The sequence below is a fragment of the Panthera onca genome, chromosome A3 (assembly GCF_046562875.1).
Source record: "Panthera onca isolate mPanOnc1 chromosome A3, mPanOnc1 haplotype 2, whole genome shotgun sequence".
Classification (NCBI taxonomy): Eukaryota; Metazoa; Chordata; class Mammalia; order Carnivora; family Felidae; genus Panthera; species Panthera onca.
Window position 1 is genome coordinate 91109357 of NC_138341.1, and position 21104 is coordinate 91130460.

Consider the following 21104-nt stretch of genomic DNA (forward strand, 5'->3'; position numbering starts at 1 on the left):
AATACTCTATATTCTGAGCATTTAACAGGAAAAGCAGGACTTCTCCTTGACGACAATTTGTCAATTAGTACTTTAATCATATTTATATCTTATTTATACTCTGACAACCTCCAAAATGATTCCAGCAGAGGGTTAGCTCATTTCCTGCATGTAAGTGATCCTTTCTCATTGCATTTCCCTAGCCCCAGTTTCTAAGGTCTAATTGAATATATTGCCTTGGTCACTCCAGAATCTTAAATTAGGGGCCTTAAATTAGTTCCCCAAGATTGCCTTTTTCAACCAATGAGCGTGGATGGCTTTTGAGAAAAGTGCTCTTTCATGCCAGGTCTTTTTTTCTTAGATGTTGCTTCCATGTTTTACTGTTTACACAAACCAATCAAACACATGAAAGTGTATTTATTGCACTCCTTTACCAGGCCACAGATCCCATGAATACTAAACACTTTAATAATACACGTTAGGGTTGTGAAAGGATGCACGACCTCATTGATCACCGGTGTGCTCTCCTTTGTCAACTTAATCGGCACGGTGACCAGCCCAACCTGGGAGGCAGCACACCCTCTCCACTAAGCCACCCCCAAAGTCTCAAAAGCCCATCCTCTCCTGCCTCAAGATGCTAAGAATTCAGACTCCAAATCTTATTTACATCCTTGTCATCTGGGGGTCACGGTCCCATCATGTAACTGGAGAAGAGCTTGCTGTCCAACGGGCTACAGAGTAAGGCAGGCAGCAGAACTCAGCAGTCAGAGGATCTTTGGAAGGATGGTAGCAAGGAGGTTACTCTCACTCTTATATAAGCAGCTGCTCCTACATAAAGATAGGAAAGCAGGCAAGAAGGGAGAGCCTCTTGGTGGGGACTCCAAGGCAGGTGGGGCAGGTGGCCTTGGCAATTTCAATGGGTGGGAGTACTAGGCTAGGTGTAGGCAAGACACGGCTGCAGACATGGCCTCACCTTGGCAGGTGTTTGTGGGGCAAGTGTTCTATCCTGTTGGCTCTGCAGAGACCTAATGCTCCTAAGCAGGGGTCCCACTGGCAGGTGTGTATCTTAGGAAGCTGACCATGGGGCCAGCAAGCAGATTTCATGGGGCTTGGGGATGTCACTCTGTTCTGAGAGGCATATGTGGATGTGGAGAGGTTGTCCAGGTATGAGATGGTGCCATTCCACTGACTATGCAGGGCAAGTTCACCTGCTGTCACCCAGTGCATACAACAACTCTGGCTGTGGTGCCAGATGGGACCCATAGCCTTATCTGACCTAGTCTTGTCTTACCTAGAAGGCCACAGAGGGGTGAGTAACTTGCTCTGGGTCACCCAGCTGGGAGCAAATGTCACTGAGATGGTCTCCAAAATCCCAACCCCAATCACCCAGATCTTTTATCTGAATAGCATGGAGATATGTTACCTCCTGGTTTGCTTTGCAGGGAGGCTGGGTAGAGACATGTTGGAAGTGTCTGCTCTGAGGCAGGTTTCCAGTCCAGGTCTGTGTCCTGTGCACCTGCCTTTATGGCTGGGGCCTCAGACAGGTTACCCGATCTCTCTGAGTTTCAGTTCCCTTGTCTGCAAAGTGCTCTTCCTTGTCACCTCAGAATCGTTGGGGGACATATGTGATAGTGAACATGCAAACACCTGGGAAACAATAGCCACTGTCACTATTATTGCCCCTGCAGTGGGTGGTGGGGGACATGTCCTGTCCCTGAGTGGCCAACAGCGATGTTCCTAGTTCAGGGAACCTCCCCAGACACCGAGTACCTCACTTGTATAATTATCTCTTTCTCAACCCCCATGAGCTGAAACCCTTAATTCCTCCTTCTTGATGGTCACAAATTATTATTTTGATTCTATGTTGGGAGCTGAAGGGGACTCATTCTGAATTAAGATGTAGTTAGAAGCACAGCTAAGGTTGACTCTGCTTTAAGCTTTTCCCCTAGCTTTTGAGTTCTGTTAAGTTCCTGGGACATAAGATCAGTCATTCTACAGGGTAGCAAGAGGCTGTGCTAACATTGCTTTTTTTCTTTTTTTCTTTTAAAAAAATTTTTTTTAACGTTTATTTATTTTTGAGACAGAGAGAGACAGAGCATGAACAGGGGAGGGGCAGAGAGAGAGGGAGACACAGAATCTGAAATGGGCTCCAGGCTCTGAGCTATCAGCACAGAGCCCGACGCGGGGCTCGAACTCACCGACCGTGAGATCGTGACCTGAGCCGAAGTCGGACGCTTAACCGACTGAGCCACCCAGGCGCCCCTGTGCTAACATTGCTTTTAAGCCCAGCTCTGAAAACCCTTCTTTGGTTTTCTGGCATGTGACACTCCATGCCACACAGGATGGGCTCGCACTTCTTTCCTCCCCTGCTCTAAGACAAGAACACCAGGAGGTCTACATCAGAGGGCTAGTCACCATCTTCCCAACAAGACTCGGGCTGGTGTTTGGGGTGTGCTGGATTTCTGTCTTGGCCACAAAAGGTAAAAATCCTAAATCAAAGCCACCACCTCCTCCTCATCTTCACCTGGAGTCAGATTGTTTCTATGTAATAAAGAAGCAGAATTTATTCTGGGGAAGAGATCACTTGCTGGTGAGATGTACCAAGTCACTTTGGGGCCTCCCTGCTCCTGAAGTGATAAGGAATAACAAAGAATGTTGGAAAAAATTAGTCTTTCTCATGAAAGGCTCTTACACCTAGAATGGAGGAAAGCAGAACTCACCTGCACTTAACCAGTCATGCGCTCAGAGAACTTGATGGATAAATTAATGCAATATTCACCTGGGCAATATTTTCTTGCCATTGCCATCAAGTGTTTATGTACCCATTAGCATAGTTATGCAACGGACTTGGATGAAGCAGAATACTCCCAGGAAGATGTGTAATTACAGGACAACAGTGAGAGTTCCGTGTATTCCCTGGATTTTATTTTAGAACTCCTGAATTATAGGCCCATCCCCTCCTGGGGATCACATCTGACACCCACAGGAAGATGGGTCTGGCCCAATTCCCTGTGAGTCTTGAGCCAAGCTGGTCCCCTCATGTGACTGAGATGGGTGCCAGGGAACAGAAACAGCCAGAAAGGACCACGGTGTTTCCCTGGAGGCGCTGTACAAGAAGAGGCTGAGAGAGAGCACCCTGCACACATTTTTGCAGACCAAATGGAAGTCCCCAAGGTAGGAGAGCCAAGGGTTCCTGGGGAGGTGGCATGGGGGCCATGAGCAGGTCTTAGGGCTGAGGGAAGGACGGGCTGTTGGAGGAAGAGACCTGAGTCCACAAGGGTTCCAGTCTGCCCTGAAGACTAGTGGGAGCCCAGGCAGTCTGTGAACTGGGCCTATCTGCCTAAGGAATGTTAACTCAGGGCGTTGGCAGATATATTAGAAAGGGAGGCTCTGGAACAGGACTGTGAGTTGGAATATGTTTCATTCTCAGAAAACAGCTCACTAGGCTCTAGAGTTGGGCAAAGGGACTGAGGGAGGCACAGTGCTGACAAGACCTTTGTACAGAGAGGCTTTGAGGATTCCCAGCAAAGAGGATGTACTGAGCAGAGGGGAAGGGCCTTGTATGAAGGCAAATGTTACTTCCATGAACAGAAATCCAGAGAACACTCAGGCGGCACCCAGAATATCCCAAGCATCTCATGATTCACACACGGGAGCAGATTCTAGATGATTTGTGCCTGACAACCCACTGTGGACAGAAAACGTCCCTCTAACTCAAGAACTGAGATGCCAGATCTTCCCCGTTGCTGTTAACTGGGCAGAAGGGCATGCAGGAAAGAGATAGGCCTTCTCTAGAAGGCCAGGCTTCTTGGAGCAACTTACTTTCATTCATGGGCACATCCTCCCCTTCCTGGGAAGCGATAAGCCCACCTCTGGCAAACAGCACAGGTATCTGAGCTAATATACAGCACCTGTGAGACAGGCCAGGGGGCTACATTCAGTTTGGGGCTCTGGCTTCCTTCAGACTTGAGCATGTCAGCTGAACTTCAGGCAACTCCATTTCTCATGATTCAACATTCATGCATAATAAATCATGCCACACTGTGAGTGTTCCTTGTGAGCTACCTTGCCAATTACCTAAAAACCAGCTTAAGGGCAGGAGCAATCAGGTGCTGCATAAATCTGAGCTTCTTTTGTGGGTGGTGTGCATGACTCAGGCACCTTGCAGTGGAATCAGAGATGGGGCTATTACCCAAGGTCTGGCTGATTAGCGCTTGGCTCCCTCATGTGCAATGCTACATGCATAAACATGCTCCCAAATGCCCTTGACAGGGTGACCCCAAATCGTTGTATGGACACAGATGGCTCTGGGAGGAAGATTTGTCACTTACAAGATTCATTTTGGTTTTCGAACTCTGCATGTCATTTCTAAAGGAATGCAAGGCACTGAGCAAAATATTCAAAATCATCTCAGGAATGCAGAGAATTATTTTAAATGGAGCTCTAGGGACAGTCTCAAAATGTCTCATCTGTTTCACCAACCTATTATGTCTCCACTGCATTTAGAAGGATATCTGGGATGACCATGAAGTACTGCCAGTCTGTTTTTGATGCTTTCTGTGCCTGTGAACTATCCCAGGACAGCCAGGAAGCTCCTATGGCTCTTTCGTTGATAAAGAAGAGACCACCAGAGACACCAGGTGGTAATGGTAGGCAGCATGGGCCTGGAAGGGGGTAGGTGGCCTTGGAGGGTAGCAACATAGCAGGAGCTGGGGGATAATGAAGAAGCCATGGGGTTCACGCTTACTTTGAAAATACCCAGTTTGGATGGAGGGAACAGTACCAGGGAGACTGTTGAAGAATGCTACTAAGTGGGCCTTATAAGGGGAGCTCAAATAAGAAAGTCAAAGTGTCCCAAATGATGGGACTTTCTGGAGAGCCACAGCTGTGCTGAGATGGAGGATGGCAGGGGTCCAAGGAGGTGGCTGGCACCAACAGCAGCTGACTCATACTCAGAAATTCACCACTTGCATTTTAGTATGTCCCAGTGCACGGCCAGTTCTAGAAGACACCTCTCTCTCCCTGCATGTCTTGCTGTTGCCTAGTTCCCTAAATAAACCACAATCATGTCATCCAAGAATTTGGATCCAAGAATTCATTGCTTCATCATTTATCTTTGAATTATTTCTGGGACAACCAGCCCTCCAGCTCTTCCCTGCAAGCTCACAAGCTGAAGACGTGGGCTCTCTGCTCTTGTGTTGGCTGGAACATTGCTGCCACACAAAGCTCAGGTGGACAGAGATACAGACCAATGTAAACACATTCTGTAGTTGCGTTTCAGAGACTCCTTATTATCTTACACATAGCCTCAACAGGTTAAAAATAAAGAGTTCTCCATATAAAAGTAGGGAAGGGAAATAAAAACAAGGAGTATAACACACATGCTCTGCAGGTCATACTACATGCTGTGCTCAAAATAATTTTTTCAGCTCTAAATTCAGCATCTGCTAAGCTCTATGTATGGGGTTCATAGAACTCTCCATGTTCCAGGAAAAGGTAACGCTTATCAAGGAAGCAAGAAAACAAGGGGATTGCCAAAAATAGCCACCTCCAGAGTTGTCAGGCAGGGCCCTGTCCTCTTGCTGGACCATTTTTTATGCAGAGGTGCAGATGGCAATGTTAAAGTACCTTTAAAATAACCACAGAGATGAGGTGCCTGGGTTGCTCAGTTAGTTAAGCAGCCAATTTCAGCTCAGGTGTCGGGCTCTGTGCTGACAGCTCAGAGCCTGAAGCCTGCTTCAGGGATTCTGTGTATCCCTCTCTCTCTGCCCCTCCCCCACTCATGCTCTGTCTGTCTGTCTGTCTCTCTCTCTTTCTCTCTCTCAAAAATAAAAAAAATAACCATTAAAAAATATTTTTAAACACCCACAGAGAGTTGGCCTGATGGGTGAGGTAGCCCAGTGAGAGGGTCTCTATCAGTGAGAAAGACTGAGTTCCGCTGAGGGCAAAATGAAAATATCAGAGATGTACCAAATATGGCCCTAGATTCCTATGAGAATGTAATCCTTCTTGAATTTGTATGTTCAGCTTGCATCAATATACACATGAGTCAAAATATATGCAATTGCTATCCTTCATGCAAAGTGGCACTTAATGCTATGCAAGATGCAAGGTGGATTAGTGGCCTTGGCCTGTCCGTAGTTCTGAGGGAAGGCAGGAGTGTCCCACTAACTGTCACAGTCATATCCCCAACACACGGGGAGCCCTGAGATCTGACTTGAGGCCATCTGAGGCTAACAGGGGCTGTCCATGTAGCTGCACCCAGAGACACTTGTGATGACCCTTTGTTGCCTCTGTTATAAACCAGTGCATGCCTAGCCAGGCTGGACTCAGCTTTTATAAGCATAGCCAGGGGCCAAGGGCCACTGCACAGAACCAGGAACTCCTGGTACTGCACCTCTGTTTGGTTCTCAGGATGTCACAGGACCTGTGTGGGGGCTTTAATCTTAAAAGAGATGCAAAAGAAACATGAACAACCTTGCTTTTAGAGGCATGCTATATTCTCAAAGTTCACACATTTGGAAATGTAATTTGAGGTGACCCATAAGGCCAGATGGAAGAATGTAAAATTTAATACATTGAGATTTTATCCTTAGATTGGGGATTTGCAGGCAATTCCTGGGCTCTGCTCTTGCACAATCAATCAACATGTGGGTTTCTCTGCTACAGACAAATAATCACAAAGTCAAGATACTAATTACTGAAACAAAGCATCACCTATAACTGAAAAAAAAATCCATACAATACACTCCAGGAAACAAAACAGACATGATGTATTTGTTCATTTATATACCAAAACTAGTTAAAATCAGTAACTTACATCCAGCATAGATTCCAGATGGCAAAAAAAAAAAAAAAAAAACCATATCAGAAATGTGATTTGTCTTGGCTGCCCCAGATCATTAATATTTATATGGAGTTGTTTAAATCCAGAAGTTGCAAAACAACTCTCAAAAGCTACAATCAGCAATTAAATGTGCACATGGAGATAGAGATATCCAAGGAGGAGGGGGGAGAGGGAGAGAGAGGGAGAGAGAGGGAGGTGGGGGGGAGACAGGGAGAGAGAGGGGAAGAGGGGGGAGAGAGGGAGAGAGGGGGAGATCTGATCTTTGATGTCCATCCAGCTGCCATTGCACATTTTCTGATACAGGTTAAAATATATCCAGCTTAGTCAGCTCATCCCTCAGCCATGTTTTTAAATCATTGTCTGCAAGTCAACTCTGTTTCTGTGCCTACCTGGGCTTTTGCAGCCCTGAAGCTCCCTCCCCAAAACATTAACTGACACGACACTCACCTTGGAAGGCTGAGATGGACCTGTTCTAAGCCCCTCCCATGCACTTGGTCCCTTGGTAGCATATTCCTCCCCATGTGGTCCCTTCACTCCTGTTTCTCTGCACCTCCCAGGTCTGGGACATGCTTTGCCAGGTCTCTTTCCCAGACTCCAGCCACAGAGTTGTTACCTTGCTGGACCAGAAAATCTCTAACTCTCTGCCTATTACCTTGAATGACTGGTGACTCTTAAATAGAAAGTTGGATCCTGTCCCAATTCAGAATCTGCTGGTGCCCACCGATGCATTCATTAGGTGGTATTCAGTTTACTATGAATCAGGGGACATTTGAGATAATGAACTTGATGACAAAAGAGAGGGGGATGGTGAAGTATATAAAACATGAACTCCAGGACGTGTTGATGATTATGAACAACACCACTCAGTGTGTGGAATGCACAAGGTTCTGGTTTTATGTAAATGCACCTGTTCTAAACACACAGTTTTGAAGCAAAAAGAATAGTGACAATTTTGGAAGTCTGCCCCTGTGACAAAGTTTATATGGGAGAACATGAAAATGCTGGTTTGTTTTGGGAAAAGAAGTGGCTACAAAGATGGACAAGTGACAGCTTCTGAAAACACCCAGAGCATTTTTCTTCAAACATCTGAAAAGGTCCTAGTTCATTTTCACACAAAAGATTTACTGTAACTACGCTTCTGGCTGATGGGAGGGTGGAGGAAAATGAACAGTCTTGGGTCTTCCTCCATGTACCTCCAGTGACCCCAAGGGTGTACAGGAGGCATCCACAGACACCCCACAGTGCCTGACAAATATGTCTGCTCATTTTCTTGTGAAAAGATTTTTTAATCTAAAGATAAGTTTATTTTAGAACATACTGTTTCCATACTGTGCTTCCTGACTATGAAAACAGTAGGAGCCCTCAACCCATGACTGATGGCACCATCCTCTGTAGGTGGAGCACCTTGGAGGAATGAGATGGGTTCTGTGACCCAGAGGATCCCCCTGGGCTTAGTACCAGTTGTCCACAGTCCTTCATGGGTCATGTTCCCAGAGTATTTGTTTGGAGGACTGATTTGATCTCAGTCATTGCCAACTTCTTCCAGCTGTCTGGAAACTCATTTATAAGCCACATGGCTCATCTTTAGGAAATGACCAAGTGGAACATGGGTATGCACATCTCTGCATCAGGCACAAATACAACCAGGACTTAGTGAGCATCTAAGAAGTGCCAGACTGTGTGCTTGGTATCATTTACACAGGGATGCTGCTTCCTCTGAGAGCGAATGAGGCATATATGGTCTCTGCCCCATTTTCTCACACACCTGTCAACCTTGGTAACTTTGTACTTGGTCACTCACGCACAGCAAAGAGCCCATTCAACTTTCTGTTAGCACCAGAAGGAAGGGGGAATTCAAGCAATGGATAATCTGAGTTCTTCAACCAAGCCTTTGACTTTCTAATAAAAAATTCCTATTATGAAATAAATATATTCCCCATATAAACAATTAAGGAAAGAGACATGTACACTTCTGCTTCTGGTAATGCTTCTAGTAACTTCCCTGCAGAAAGACAGCTAAAAACTCTAGAGCAAATATTAAAAAACATTTTTAAAAGCATCAAAAAGATAAGAAAATGAGGGGCTATTAGGCCAAGGCCCAGGAGAGGAAAAGAATCCTGTGGGACAGGACAGGCACAAGGAGACACTTCTGCCCGGGTGATGTGTGCTGACCCAAAAGAGGTGGCTGAGAGGCAGCGTTTGGGGTTACTTTTGGGGCACAAAGTCCACCAAAGAGGAATATCCTAGCAAACTAGCTGGTGCACAGGATCGAGCAGCACAGACCTAAGCCATAGAAGAAACAGTGAAGTAGATGTATACCCACCCTCCCTTGAATTATAGGCTGGCTTTGCACCTGCTCAAAACTTGAGCTTGGACTAAGGTGACCCTGAATTCTCTGTGCCCCACATCCCGGCAAAAGCAAAGAAATACCTCAAAATATTCCATGAATACTTTTTATCCCCCAAAACAATGACCAGCATGGGATGCCTGGGTAATTCAGCTGGTTGAGCATCCAACTTTTGATTTCAGCTCAGGTCATGATCCCACGGTTGTGGGATCAAGCCCCATGTCAGGCTCCATGCTTAACATGGAGCCTGCTTAAGATTCTCTCTCTCTCTCTCTCTCTCTCTCTCCCTCTGCTCCTCTCCCCCACTCACTTTCTCTCTGTCTCTGTCCCTGTCTCTCTCTCTCTCTCTTTCTCAAAACAAACAAAGAAACAAAGAAACACACCACAAAACAATGACCCATATACAACAAAAGTCTAAGAAAATATGTCATAAGTGAAAGGGAAACAAAAAAATAGACTTGCAGGAGTACCCAACATTATAAGCATCTGCTTATGATGTTCAAGAAAACAAAAGAAAAAGGTTTGAAATGTTGGCAGGTAATTTCTATAAAAAGTATAAACAGTGAATGGGTTTATCAGAAGCCTCAACACAACTGAGGAGAGAACTGCCACTCACAATTCCATATCTAGTGAAAACACCTTCAAGAATAAAAGTAATAATATGGCATTTCCAATGACACAAAACAGATAGAATTTCACCAGCGGACTCATATTAAAGGAAATTCTTTTGATAAGAGGAAAGTTATTCAAGCCATAAGGTCAAGGATTCAGGAAGGAATAAGGAATGGAGTAAGTGGATTTTGCAAGTATATGCATATAGATACTAACAATATAAGATGGTAACAATAATGTCTTCTTGGTGGTATCTATATCTGTCTATCTACCCTTATATTTATATTTAAAAAGGAAATAAGAAAGGCCCAAATTTATAATTTGAAAAGATTTATAAAACTGATGATTTAGATGAAACTGACAAAATTCTAGAAAAATACAATGTACCCAAATGCAAACTAATTAGACTTATCAATATTAAATACATTCAATTAGTAATTAAAAATCTCCCTATAAAGAAAGCTCCAGTACTAGATGACACCACCAGTGAGTGCCATAAAAGGTTCAACAACTAAATAATTTCAGTTTTATATAAACTTTCAGAGAAAAGAAAGAAAATGCAATAAATGCAAGGTCGGTTTAACATTTTCAAATCAGCCAATGCAATTCCTCTCATTGTAGATTGAAGGAAAACATTCACATAGGTTTCATTTGCACAAAAGCCTTTGAGAAATTCAACATCCTTTCTTGATCAAATAATAAGGTACATGGAAGGTTCAATGTCACTATTAAGGTTGGAAATGTCCCCTTAGATACCCAAGACATGATAAGAATGTCACTTATATTCAGTGTATCTCTTGCAAGTCCAGTCAGGAAAGATAAAGCAATGAGGGCTTGGGGATGCAAGCTCAGGGGGTAATATCATAAAGGTATGCAAAGAAGTGAGTCCTGTGGAAGTCTCCACAGTGCTCACTGGTGGGGACAGGGGTGGTGATCAGGAGGCAGTATGGCAGAGGACACTGGATATTCTATTTCTTGACCTAGCTGATGGTTACTTGGCTGTGTGTTTTATAATAATTTGTTAAGCTATACAATTATGTGTGTGAGTATTATTTTCAAACTAAAATTGGATTGAAAAATCATCTTCAGATTAATGGTGTTAAAACAAACACACAAATAAAGGTACCTGGCTGGCTTAGTGGATAGAACATGAAGCTTTTGAACTCAGGTTGTGGGTTTGAGCCCCACGTTGGAGATAGAGACTACTTAAAAATAAAATATTAAAAAAAAACACAACACACAAAAAACCAACCATGCAAACAAATAAAAACACATGTGTGGAAAGGATAGAAAAGCCAGTCATTGCCTATTTGGGGGGTTATTTTCTTTCCAATCCCTTTCTATTTTTCTGACTTTCAAAAATGTATAACAATATATCCCACATCTGGAGAGTGCAACATTTTAAAAACTGAAGACATAAAAAAGAAATCATTTGACTGATTCTTCCAACAAATGACCATGGGATTAATTTTGAAGCCACAAACTGGCTCTTTGTTGGAAGGACAAAAGGGGACTGATAAGAAAGTTAATAAAAAACAATTTCTACAAGAGAAAAGTAGTAAACCCAAATCAATCAGCATTAAATTGAAAACAAAAAGTGATCATAGATGAGACTGTATTAGAACTTCTAGGAGCCAAAGGTGGGCACAGAGGGACTTTACTGGTATTGCGGTGTTTCCTTGGAACCTCACCCCCTGTGAGCCCCACGCTACTGTGCAGTTAACCTGCTGTGTGATTCTGAATAAGTTAAACAGCCTTGTTGAGCTTCAGCTTCCTCACTTGTCGGGCCAGAGGGAAACTGCCTCTCAGCCAGTGGTCCTCATGAGGATGAAAGGTGATCCGCTGTAAACTTGTTCTGAAGAAGTGGCTCTGAGTGTATCTGAAGGATTCATAAATAGCACATACCCTGATGTGAACAGGGTCTACCCACCTTTTTCATCTGTGAAATGGTGATAATACTGGTACCTCATTTAATAGGGCCATTGTAATAATTAGGTGCCCATAAAGTACTTTGCACACTTCCCAGCTCAAATTTAAGGCAATGCTCTTACTGTAGTTCTGGTTCTATGGAGTGCTGCTGCTCTTGCCTTGTAAAGAATAAAGGTTGGATGTTGCCTTATTACTTATTACACTTTACTTTTGGTGTCAGTCTGGTTTGGGCCATAAGTGTTCCTGCTACGTTTTCAATACTCCTGTGTCCTCGGAGGAGGGGCAGTCCTTGGAGGATAACAGGAGCTAAAGCTTCAGGTTGCTGGATGCCCAGGTGATTAGCTCAGTGCTTTCAGGAGGAGGGACATGAGACACATCTCCTGTGTCTCAGAGCCCCTCAGGTTCCTGCCTCCGGCTGGTCACTGCCTCCTCTGCCCCAGGCCTCTCCTCCACTACATCCCAGGCAGGCACATCACTCTACCTGTGCAGGGCCGTGGGAGCAGGACGAAGTTCCCTCTCCAGTGGCCCCTGCCAGAGAGGTCCTGTGTGCTGAGCAGCCACCTTCCTCCACTGGGAGGTGGTGGCCAGCATGGTAAGGCACCCACTTGCATTTCTTTCTTCCCTTCCATGCACCATTTCCATTTCCCTTCACTTTCATTGACCTGAGGTTGTACCTCCAAATAAAGCATTAGAACCCCAACCTTGCTGCAGGTTCCATGTTCTAGGGAGCCTAGGGAAAGTCCAAGAGGCTGGCAAATCTTTATTTTCAGTGCTTATTAGTCTGCTGCTATGGCGTTAGGCATCTCCCAGGGTCCCACAGGGGAGGCAGTGACCCCCGTCCCAGCCCCCACAGGCTGGGCCAGGGCCACACTCAGCCACTGCAGCTAGGGCTCTCCCTCTCCCAGCCCAGCAGCTCCTGATGAATAAGGCCAAAATTTGTACACTCTGTAATAACTATAGCTCTTTCACAATCATTCATAACATGGAATAGGGCAGTCCCTGGGGAGGTAAAATGTGTTCTGAAATATTAGAACAGAAATACGGAAAAGCACATGCAGCCCTTCCCATAATATAAAGACAGGATCTCTTGTGCTCACACTATTTCTTCCTTCTTAGCTTGCACTTTTAGCTGCAGACAAATGCACAGTGGATATCCATCATCTGTCTCCTGAGCAGTGCTGTCAAGACAGCTCCTCTGAATGCATTGTGGAAGACCATGAGAAGGATTTGAGTGGTAGGCTGGGGGTAAGGAAGGAAGGAGGAGGAAATTTAGGGTCCATCTCTTCCCTGATCCCCCGTGGAGGAAATAATCCCATTGCATCAGCACCCCCAGACACTGCATGTACCTCTCTGTGGTGTCAGGAAGCTCTGCACCTCAGCAACAAGAATATCAGATGCTCAAAGTCAGATGCTCCTTTGCCTATTGCACAAGTCACAACACCTGTGGGCAGCGAGTGACACCCCTGTGGCTGGCACACAGACTAACCACATAAATGTGAAGGTGTCCGGTTGATGGTCTTTGACATCTGAGGGTGACTTGGGGGAAGGGCAAGGACTCAGAAACCTCATGTAGAAAAACACATATGTGGGTGCTGTGAAGAAGCAATGTGGCAAGGAAAAAGATTTCTTCACATTTAATCATCTCTCCAAGTTGCTCTTAGCAAAATAAACACACACACACACACACACACACACACACACACACACACGAGTTATTCCAGCTGCAAGACATCAAAAGTCTAGGTAATGAGCAGAAGTCTGTAACAGTTTCCTGCTCCCTATTTTCAAATCATCTTACCAATATCACATTTTTCTAAGGGCAGATCAGTTTGTTCTTTCCATATCAATACATAGGAAGATGGGGTAAGTCATCTATGGCCCAATGTCCCAATGGCCCCATGGGTTGGTTCTTTTTAGTACCGATAATGTGGTGGCTCAAGAATCAACTACAACAGCAAATCCAGCAAGTGGCATTATTTGGCAATCTCCAAGGAAACCATTCCGTCACTCTCTTTGAGTGGCACAATGTCTTGAGTGATTACAGAAAAGTTTGGGTTCTTTCTGGGAAATTGGGTGAAAACATTGTCAAGAATCCTACAAATCAGCCATAATCAATTAGTGTTAACATCCAAGGTGGAGATTCAGGAGGGAAGCATTTAATTCCCATTGGACAGTAAAGATGTTCCCCATGTCTTCTACCAGAGCTTATCTGAGTGACATGTTTTCACACCCCAAATGCCATAATTGTCTCCCTCCACCTTTGCAGAATTTGTACAGCCACTTATTCAGAGGGAAGAAGACAGCCTGCAATGTACTTGACTTATGTTTCTACTCTGCTAGAGAAAGTCAAATTCAGGAAAAAGAACAAGTACCTTTAGTATATATTATTACTCAGGACTGCTTGGTTCTCTCCTATAATTTAATATTATCCAGTCCTACTGGAGTCAGATGGGGGAAGGACAGGCATATCTCTAGGAGCTATAATCAGGGTTGTTATTTCACTGAGAAAACAAGAGGAAAAGATCTAAGACTTAGATATTTTCCCCTATATGAGTATTCATAATGTCTAAAGCAAGGCCCAGAGTTTCTCTAACACTTGAGTGCTATTTGGGTGGAATCAGTAATCAAGTACATAATTACTGAGCAGCAACCTGGACAGTGATGTTGGGTGAGGGGCTGGGGGCTGATCCTGGCTCTGCCCCTGGAGATGTGACCTACTTGATTTCTCTGGGCCTATTTTATCACCTGAAAATGGGGACAGGAGGACTCTCCTCAGAGGCACAGGGAGTGAGTGAGGGCATAGTGCCTGAGCACAGCAAATGTGCAGTACTAGGGCACTTATCACTGTCCACCCCCCACTGTCCTCGCATCCTTCCTTCCCTTCTTATTTTGTCCAAATTCTGCAGCCCATCCTCACACCTACTCCTTTGCCTATGTACTGAGTCCCTGCATCCCTTGCTTGTGGTCTTCTTCAGGCAAGTTGGCAGCCCTGGTGCATCCCCTCTGCCTGGGCCCCAAAGAATTAGGCAGGGGAGCCCTGCAGAGGGTCTTGCTGCCAAGACATGCACAGGGGCATCAGGGGCCACAATCCTGCATGCTCTCCCTGGCCCTCAGCTCCTCCTTCCTTCTAGGACTTCAACCCCTGCTACCTTAGGAGCTTCCTGAGCAACTCAGGAACCTGGAGTCCTAAGATGAGGGCTCTGCACCCCACCTGCCTCCTGTGGCGCTGCATGAACTAGGGAACTCTTAAGGACAACAACTGCTTCGGGGCGACTGTGTGGCTCAGTGGGTTAAGTGTCTGACTCTTGGTTTTGGCTCAGGTCATGATCTCACAGTTTTGTGGCTTCAAGCCTTGCATCAGGCTCTGTGCTCACAGAAGAACCTACTTGGTATTCTCCGTCTCCTTCTCTCTCTGCCCTTCCCCTACTCGTGCTGTCTCTGTCTCTCTCAAAGTAAATAAATATTTTTTTCAAAGAAAGACAACTGCTTCCACTTACTATGCCTACCCACTCAAGATCATCTCTCCAGAAATTCTCTTTCACCAGCTCCCCCTTCCCCTCGAGTGCCAAGTCAATTTCCCCTCTCTGTTGGATCATGTTCTTCAGCATACAAATATGCTATGATTTCTTCCACTTAGAATAACTTTTCTTAACATGACCTCTCCTATTAACTATTCCCCCTTTCTCTTTCTGTTTACAGCAAATTTCTTCAAAAAAGATAACTTGATGCATCATATCAAATCGCTTTCTTCCCATAATCTGTAAAAAAATTTTTTTTGGTTAAAATATACCTACAGAAAAGTGCACAAATCATTAAATGCAATGCTCAATAAATGACCAGTTTTCACTTACCGAGCTTTACCTTTGTGGGAATACTGGCAAGTGTGTAACTAGCACCTGGGTCAAGAAATGGAACATCCTCAGCACCCATGACCACCTCCCATGCCCCCTGCACAGTGCCTGCCATTCCAGTTCCCAGCAGCACAGCTCAGGGATTGTTCTTTCCTGTTCCTTCTTGAACCCATAGACATAGCCTTTCACTTCCAGCACTCTGGAAACTGCTCTTGCCAATGCTGCCACCAGCCTCCTCATTGCTGAGAGCTCAATGTTTAGACCTCATCCTCCATTCCCGTCCTCAGCCCAGACTTCTCTCTTGAATCCCAAATTCACAGAAGGCAGCACACAACAAGCTGCCTTCTTAGTGTCTCCACTTGGATGCCAGCAGGCATTGAAAACCTGACAGGGTCAAAGTCTGGTTCCATCTGCTCCTGTGGCACACAGCCAGCGTGTCCCCCCAGCCAGTGGAACCCATCATCCAGTAGTTCCTTCCCTTCTCTCTGTCTCACACCCACAAGGGAAATCTGTTGGTCATTCTTCCAAAAGCCATCCTGGTGTCTCTACCTCTCACTAAATTCCCAACCGTGACAGTGGTCCAGATCACTACTGGATGGTCTACTCCTGGATGATTATACCAGACTCCAACATGGTGTCTCCTATCCTTATGTTCCACATGCTCCCCTGATAGAGTGTAGACAGATGGTGTCTTTCCTCTGCTCAAACAACCCAGTGGCTTCTCAGCCCAAAGAAAAAGCCCGAGTCACTGTTACAACCTAAAAGGCCCTGTGGGCTCTGCCTCACCTCACCCCTCTCTTGTCTTATTTACTCTTCCACAATCAAAGGGCACCTGCTGCAGCCACACTGGCTTCCAAATCATTCCCTGTATGCACCAGGAATGCTCCTCACTCAGGGCCTTTGCACTGGCTGTCCCTCTGCCCAGAAGCTCTTCCTCAAGAGATCCTCATAGATCAGCCTGTAGTTTCATTATTAAATGTCACTCCCTCAGCAAGTCCTTCCATGGCCACCCTAATTATAAATGTATGCCCCATATCCATTTCCAACTTAATTTTTCTCTTTTATAACATAACACTATAGTAAACTATATGCTATAAGTTTACTTTTGTATGTTCTTTGCTTCTCATCATGAGAATGTCAGTTCTGTGAAGCTGGAGTTCTGTTTTGGTCACTGCTATATCCCTGCACCCAGAGGATGGCCTGGCACATAGTAGGAGCTCAATAAATGTCAGATGAATGACTGGATTTTAAGGGCACTATCATATGCCAGGTTGGACTCTCGTTCTTCTTGGTTTTATACTATAAAGAGATTCCTCTTTCCTCCCCCTAATTTGTCCAATTCCCTTTGCTGGTGCTATTCATAAGATTCATAATCTTATTCTTAATACCCATTTTTCATTTAATTACTGTTATGATATTTCAGTTAATAAAAGAAAGAAACATTTTATGAAATGAAATGAAATCAAGACATAATAAATACTCGAATTCAGGAGACATTTGCAGCAGACGCAGCACATACAAACCTCCGGCCTGCCCAGCACTTGAGCCCAGACCCAAGGACTCCTTGGGGAGGGCCCCCAGCCTCTGCCTCATTAGCACCTGCCCCATGGGACTGAGTGAGGCACTGAGGGTCCACTAGAGTGGATGTGTCTTTCTCACTTTACCCTGCTATAAGTGGGGTCAGGGATGGTGGGTTTAGAAGAAGTCCTGTGCTTCTAATTCTGTTTGCTAACAGATAAGTCAATAATACGTCGTAGAAGATTGCATTTTAAGGGTTAGAAATACTGATATTTGCATCATGTACCCATACTTGCTACCTCTCTGATTTCTATCTGTCATTTAATCCATTGAAACTTCAGCTTTGTCATCCACAAAGTGAGGATAATAACTGTCCACCTTTCAGACTCATTGCAAAGGTTAAATAAGAAAAAGTGTGTGCAATAAGTAGCTCACAGCAGTCACTTGGCAAATTATGGATTCATTTCCATCCTCCACATCATTGAGAAGCATTAGTTCCTAGACGAATCTGCCAAAATTGCATACAACACTTTCCCCTCTGTAAACTGGTTTACAAAATCTGCTTGCATTGGGGGCTGGATCAAACAATTAATGTTGCTGGAGTAAAATAAGGTTGTGATGAATGCCATGCTCATCCCCCCACTGGCCTCCACATCAAGCCCTTCTTCCTGATCAGGCCCCGCCAGCTGCCTCTTCCAAAGGTGGCTCCGAGCCAGGCCATTCTGGTAATCCCAGCTCACTGTCAGCCACCTTTGGCCTTAGGACACCATCTGACTTCACTGGACCCCGGTTTTATGACCCACAGAGTGGGTACCATATGATGGTACTGCTGCCTCACAGTCTTCCTATGTTCAAATGCAGATTCGTGGGCTCTACCCCCAGATGCTCTGATCAAGCAGGTCTGTGCTGGGGCCAGATAGTGTGCATTTTTGACAGCTCTGGGTTTGTTGATGCTGCTGGTCAGGACCACTCCCCAAGCAGCCAGGTGCGCAGTATTTAACATAGGACTTAATAGGTGCTCAGCAGATGTCACCTGCTTTACTAACACTTTCAGTACTATTGTTACTGGTACTTAATTAACACCTTTTTAATTATAAAACATGTTAGAGAAAATATCCTGTCTCCTTCCAGGTATCCCTTCACCTAGAGACCCACATGTATACAGACAAGTGGGATTTCCAGTAGAGCATGATCAGCACCTGCTTCTTTGCAGGAACCTTCTGGGGACTTTCTCTCTAACTTCACTTCGCTGACTCAGCTAGCTGCATGCTGTAGGTTATTTTGATACTGTTTTCTGGATCAGGAAACAGGCCTGGCAAAGTTGCCTGCCGACCTGGACCCAGCCGGAATAAGGCAGAAAAAAAAATAAACTGGGTTTTGTAAGTCCAGGGATCCTATTAACTCTCCTTCCCACTGCTCTATGTCATCTAACCACTGAGATTTGCTTTGTTGTGTTTTCCTGGAATGGACTCACATGTTACTGAGTAGTCCACTGAGTGGATATTTTGACAATGTACAGATATCATCTAATTGTCAGTGACTACGCTGAGGTATGATCTATGATAAAAAGAAAAAAAAATACCCTAAGTCACACTTAGATGTCAAAGATTTCCTTGTGAATCAGCGTTTGGAACCTAGAGGTCTCCTGGCTTCATAGATAGGCTGTTTGCTCCACTCTGACATCACCATCCCAGCCCCCCAGCCCCTGAGGGCAGCAGGAGGTGCCTATGGCCACCAACAAAGGACCCTGCAGAAACCGGTTCTGGGCTCTCCTCTCTCCAGTGCCCCAGGGAGAGCTCCCAGCTGGCCTTGCCCAGGAAAGCACTGATTTAATTTAGTGTAATGACTCTCAGAGTGTGTCTGTTCTACTGCGAGCTGAGTGCTCTCCCCTTGGCAGCTCTCCTCCAATGCCTGATGCAGACTTTGTGTCTGCAATTGGGCGGAAGAGACACAAACAGAATGCCCGGCAGCCTGATGGCTGGACTGGAGTGCTGTGTGCCCAGGCTGGTTGTCTCCCAGGTCTGCAGGAAAGTCCCAAAGTGCCACAGCTGTGGGCTATAAGCAGTGAGCTTTGTGGGCATGGGTCTCAGCCCAGGGAGAAGGATCTGGACACAGGCCTTGTGAAGCGCACTCACCTGCAGAGTTCTCTATGAAATGTGGCACCTCTTCTCTGTTGGGGTTCCCCTGAAGGAAATCCATGCTCACAGCATAATGAAAAGGGGGACTGAGAGCCCGGGATCCCCTGGAAACCATCTTCTAATTCCAGTGCTGCAGGAAACCCCTAAACTCCTCAACAATGTCTGCTCTTCACCTCAGAGCAGTGTGAGCAGAGGCCTCCATAGACACTATATTTCACATTCACTATTAAACAAATACTCAGAATCGTCTTTACCACTGAAGGTATTAAACGTCTGATGCATCAGGCCCAAGTAAGAGGTTCTTAAGGTGTGAAGAATAAAATTACTCTCCAAGAAAGGATCTAAATGCCAGCCTTGGCAACTGTGGCCTCGGTTTTTCAGACAAAGGTGCTGTGCACAGCTTGCCTTGCTCCAGAGACAGGGGCCTCACCCAGGATGTGGAGCAGCCAAGACAGGGGCAGCCTCTCCCTCCTTTCCCTGTGCCCAGCCATTTACTCGGTGCTCATTTCATCCAGCACCTTGCCTACATGTTCATGTCAATGTTGGATGTTTGAACACATCTGTCCCCATCTAAAATTTGGCAACCAAAATATAGCTCTGAGTACTCCCCCCACCTCCCAGCCAGGGTAGGTAAAGGGCTTTCTTGGCAGGGTTGACCCAGGAGACTGGGAGTGACCCACCCTGCCTCACCATTGCAGGTGGCAGGACTGGGATATTGGGGGAGGGCTTAAGTTGAGCTTAAGTGAAAATCTGAATGGCATGTGATGTGTGAGAAGCTGTTTCTCTTTGCTCTACCCTCCTGACCTTCCTTTTCTTAGTGAAACTATCATGGCCTATTTGTAGCATGTTAACCCAGGTTCAGAGTGCAGTTTACACAGGAACAGGCAGGCTCTATGTTCTACACACAGAGGGCATCTGTCCACATGCTTTTCTCCAGGTCCCACTGTGTGTCCTTAGCCCATGTAGTGCCCATGTCCCCTTCCTGGGGTCTGGGTATACCTAGGCCTGACTCTGCCCCATAGCCAGGCTGACCTCTGCCAGACCTGGAGTCTTGCTTCCTGTCCCATGCTTGTTCCCCCAGAGAAGGGGGTCTTTGGCATTTGTGGGATAAACTCACAAAAGTGAAGCTCAGACAGACCTTCCAGGCCAAGCTGGAACAATATGGAACAACCACTTAGCCCAACCGCAGCAGTGCAGGACTGGCTGCCTATATACCCCCCACTGCCCCATTATCCTTTAGAACCAGGACAGCAGAGCAGTGCTGAGCAGAGCTCTGCCCATCCCTGCCTGGAAGGGCCTCTTGAGAGTTCCTGCTAAGAAGCACCTGCTTTCAGGGGCTCCAGCATTATTAGCTGGTCCACTGCTCTCCCCTGTTCCTCTGTGATGTCATGAAAGGGGGAAGGGAGAAAGGACAATGTATCAAGGGACTCTTCTCTCCCCAAACAAAATGAGATCAACACAGAAACCAGTAAGAAGCAGTGAGAGGCCATGCTGGGGTCAGCCAGGAAACCTGTTTTCAAGCCAGGAGAAATAAATGTTTCAGACACCAAGCCTGCCTGAATCTGCTGTTTTCAGCCTGAGCTCCAGAACCCTGGATGCTGGAGAGGAAGCCCTGAGTGCTGTGCACCCAGAGGACACACATGAGTGTGGGCACCACGCTCTCCACCTTGCCGACCCAGGGAGCCACCTTGTCTTCCTCTGGTTGGGCTGGACTGAGGTTTTGGGTGTGGTAACACTGAAACACACTGTAACTGGCAGGTGTGTGTCAATTTGATTAATAAAAATGGGAACGGAAACTGTTTCTGCATGAATAGTCTTCTTTTGCTAGAGAACATCTTCCAAAGCCTGGCTTCCATGAAGGCACAACAGGGCAAATGCTTTGC

General features: G+C 45.7%; 1 protein-coding gene across 8 annotated transcripts in view; it reads right to left on the reverse strand.

Annotated features, from left to right (window-relative positions):
- SYNDIG1 (synapse differentiation inducing 1) overlaps positions 1-21104 on the reverse strand; it is a 180782-nt gene that overhangs the window by 47337 nt on the left and 112341 nt on the right. The gene's annotated exons all lie outside the window — the stretch shown is intronic.